Here is a 4,303-nt window from a genome sequence, read left to right as displayed (position 1 = left end):
ACATTCTACCACTACTGCTTGAACTTATTTAATTTTTTAAGTTAAAGATCAAGTCAGTTTAGTCTGATCTTTAATATTTCTTAAGAAAATTAAGAATATAAAAGAGCGTTGAAAAAAAAAAGAAATTTTAGTCAAAAAAATATTTTATTATTCAATTATTTGTACTAATAACTCATATATTTAAATTCTAACTCTCATTTTTATTTATAGCTATTTATTTTGTCAATAAATAGTTAGGATTAAATATAATTAAAGGGTCATATTAATCATTTAAAATCTTAATTATAAATATCTATCTTATCATATTTTTTTAAATATTTTTAAATTATTCTATATTACTTTTCATATTTTTATATATATCCACACTTTTTTAAAATATTCAATTACTTTTTAGAGTCTTCTAGAACCTTTTAGAGTATTTCAAAACCTTTTAAAATATTCTAAAACGTTCCGAAATCATTTAGAACATTCTCAAACACTCCAAAAAATTATACAAATACCATTAAATTTAATTTTCTAAAATTTATCGTGACATCAAGCTCCGCTTGCCAACTTGAGTGAAAGTTATTTCATTTTTTCGTATTTTTTTATTTGTATTTAAATTAGGTTTAGATTAAATTGTGTCGTTTATTTATTTATTTATTTATTTTTAGAGTGCAAGTGTGCATCTTCAAATTGATTCCAATAATTTTGTATCACACAAATTAGTTTTTTTTTTTTTGACAAATTGGTTCTTGCTCATTAGAATATTAGATAAGTAATTACCTGATGAGATAAATGAGCAACTTAGTTATTTTTCATTTAATATTAGGTTTAATTACTCTCTTGGTCCTATAATTTCGCGAAATTTTTAATTAGGTCCCTATACTTTTTTTCCTTTCAATTAGGTCTCTATACGTTATTTTTTTTTCAATTTAGTCCCTACCGTCATAAAACCGTTTGAAATAACAGAATATTCCATCAAAAAATCGAATATTCTCATAATTTAGCTAAAAAACCTAATTAAAAACATCTCTATTTTTTTGAAATACCAAAAATACTCTTTATATTTTGTCCCCCAAAATCAGAGAACTCTAACTACCCCTAAGTTATTCTCCAAAGTTTCAAATTGGATTTCTCCTCCGTCGCACTCTGCTGCCGTCTTCCATGGCATCGTCGTCATTCGTCGCTAGGTGGTTGGTATGCGAAATTGTTACTCAGGTTGTGAATTATTGTTCGAAATTGATTCCCTGGCGATGGCACCAAAAACGGATGCACAGAACCATGGTCTAAACATATCTTCACAACTTCGCATAACTAACCAGCAAGTGCACTGGGTCGTCCAAGTAATACCTTACGTGAGTAAGGGTCGAATCCCACGGAGATTGTTGGTATGAAGCAAGCTATGGTCACCTTGTAAATCTCAATCAGGCGGATATAAAATAGTTATGTAGTTTTCAAAAATAAATAATAGAATAAGGATAGAAATACTTATGTAGATCATTGGTGAGAATTTCAGATAAGCGCATAGAGATGCTTTCATTCCTCTGAACCTCTGCTTTCCTGCTGTCTTCATCCAATCAATCTTACTCCTTTCTATGGCTGGCTTTATGCAAGGGCATCACCGTTGTCAGTGGCTACATCCCCTCCTCTTGTGAAAATGGTCCAAGATGCCCTGTCACGGCACGGCTAATCATCTGAGGTTCCCGATCATGCTGGAATAGGATTCACCCTCCTTTTGCGTCTGTCACTACGCCCAGCACTCGCGAGTTCGAAGCTCGTCACAGTCATTCAATCATTGAATCCTACTCGGAATACCACAGACAAGGTTTAGACTTTCCGGATTCTCTTGAATGCCGCCATCATTCTAGCTTACACCACGAAGATTCCGATTAAGAGATCTAAGAGACACTCATTCAATCTAAGGTAGAACGGAAGTGGTTGTCAGGCACACGTTCATAGGGAATGATGATGATTGTCACGTTCATCACATTCAGGTTGAAGTACGAATGAATATCTTAGGAGCGAAATAAGATGAATTGAATAGAAAACAGTAGTACTTTGCATTAATCTTTGAGGAACAGCAGAGCTCCACACCATAATCTATGGAGTGTAGAAACTCTACCGTTGAAAATACATAAGTGAAAGGTCCAGGCATGGCCGAATGGCAGCCCCTCTGATCTAAGAACCAGGCGTCCAAAGATTCCAAAAGTGTCTAATACAATAGTAAAAAGTCCTATTTATAATAAACTAGCTACTAGGGTTTACAGAAATAAGTAATTGATGCATAAATCTACTTCTGGGGCCCACTTGGTGTGTGCTTGGGCTGAGCTTGAATGTTACACGTGCAGAGGCTCTTTCTGGAGTTGAACGCCAGGTTGTAACGTATTTCTGGCGTTTAACTCCAGACAGCAGCGTAGAACTGGAGTTCAACGCCCTTTTACATCGTCTAAACTCGGCCAAAGTATGGACTATTATACATTGATGGAAAGCCCTGGATGTCTACTTTCCAACGCAATTAGAAGCGCACCATTTTAAGTTCTGTAGCTCCAGAAAAGCCACTTTGAGTGAAGGGAGGTCAGAATCCAACAGCATCAGCAGTCCTTCTTCAACCTCTGAATCTGATTTTTGCTCAAGTCCCTCAATTTCAGCCAGAAAATACCTGAAATTACAGAAAAACACACAAACTCATAGTAAAGTCTAGAAATGTGAATTTAACATAAAAACTAATGAAAACATCCCTAAAAGTAACTAGATCCTACTAAAAACATACTAAAAACAATGCCAAAAAGCGTACAAATTATCCGCTCATCACAACACCAAACTTAAATTGTTGCTTGTCCCCAAGCAACTGAAAATCAAATAGGATAAAAAGAAGAGAATATACTATAAATTTCAAACTATCAATGAAACATAGCTTCAATCATATGAGCGGGACTTATAGCTTTTTGCCTCTTGAATAGTTTTGGCATCTCACTTTATCCATTGAGGTTCAGAATGATTGGCATCTATAGGAACTCAGAGTTCAGATAGTGTTATTGACTCTCCTAGTTCAGTATGATGATTCTTGAACACAGCTTGTTTTATGAGTCTTGGCCGTGGCCCTAAGCACTTTGTTTTCCAGTATTACCACCGAATACATAAATGCCACAGACACATAATTGGGTGAACCTTTTCAGATTGTGACTTAGCTTTGCTAAAGTCCCCAATTAGAGGTGTCCAGGGTTCTTAAGCACACTCTTCTTTTGCTTTGGACCTTGACTTTAACCGCTCAGTCTCAAGTTTTCACTTGACACCTTCACGCCACAAGCACATGGTTAGGGACAACTTGGTTTAGCCGCTTAGACCAGGATTTTATTCCTTTAGGCCCTCCTATCCACTGATGCTCAAAGCCTTGGGATCCTTTTTATTTGCCCTTGCCTTTTGGTTTTAAGGGTTATTGGCTTTTTGCTCTTGCCTCTTGGTTTTAAGAGCTTTTGGCTTTTTCTGCTTGCTTTTTTTATTTTTTTTCTGCAAGCTTTGTTCTTTGCTGTTTTTTCTTGCTTCAAGAATCATTTTTATGATTTTTCAGATTATCAAATAACATGTTTCCTAGTCATCATTCTTTCAAGAGTCAACATATTAAACATTCTTAAACAACAACTTTAAAAGACATATGCACTGTTCAAGCATACATTCAGAAAACAAGAAGCATTGTCACCACATCAATATAATTAAACTAAGTTCAAGGATAAATTCGAAACTCATGTACTTCTTGTTCTTTTGAATTAAAACAGTTTTTATTTAAGAGAGGTGATGAATTCATAGGACATTCATAACTTTAAGACATAGTTACTAACTACTAATGATCATGTAATGAAGACACAAACATAGATAAGCACTTAACATAGAAAACGAAAAACAGAGAGTGTAAGAACAAGGAATGAGTCCACCTTAGTGATGGTGGCGTTTCCTTCTTGAGGAACCAATGATGTCCTTGAGCTCTTCTATGTCTCTTTCTTGTCTTTGTTGGTCCTCCCTCATTGCTTTTTGGTCTTCTCTTATTTCATGAAGGATGATGGAGTGCTCTTAATGTTCCACCCTTAATTGTCCCATGTTGGAGCTTAGTTCTCCTAGGGAGGTGTTGATTTGCTCCCAATAGTTTTGTGGAGGAAAATGCATTTGAGGCATCTCCGGGATCTCATGGTGATGAGCTTCATGCGCCTCTTGAGCTCCATGAATGGGCTCTCTTGCTTGCTCCATCTTTTTCTTAGTGATGGGCTTGTCCTCTTTAATGAGGATATCTCCCTCTATGTCAATCCCAGCCGAATTGCATAGGTGGCAA

The sequence above is a fragment of the Arachis hypogaea genome, chromosome 15 (genome assembly GCF_003086295.3).
Source record: "Arachis hypogaea cultivar Tifrunner chromosome 15, arahy.Tifrunner.gnm2.J5K5, whole genome shotgun sequence".
Classification (NCBI taxonomy): domain Eukaryota; kingdom Viridiplantae; phylum Streptophyta; class Magnoliopsida; order Fabales; family Fabaceae; genus Arachis; species Arachis hypogaea.
This window is presented reverse-complemented; position numbering follows the sequence as displayed.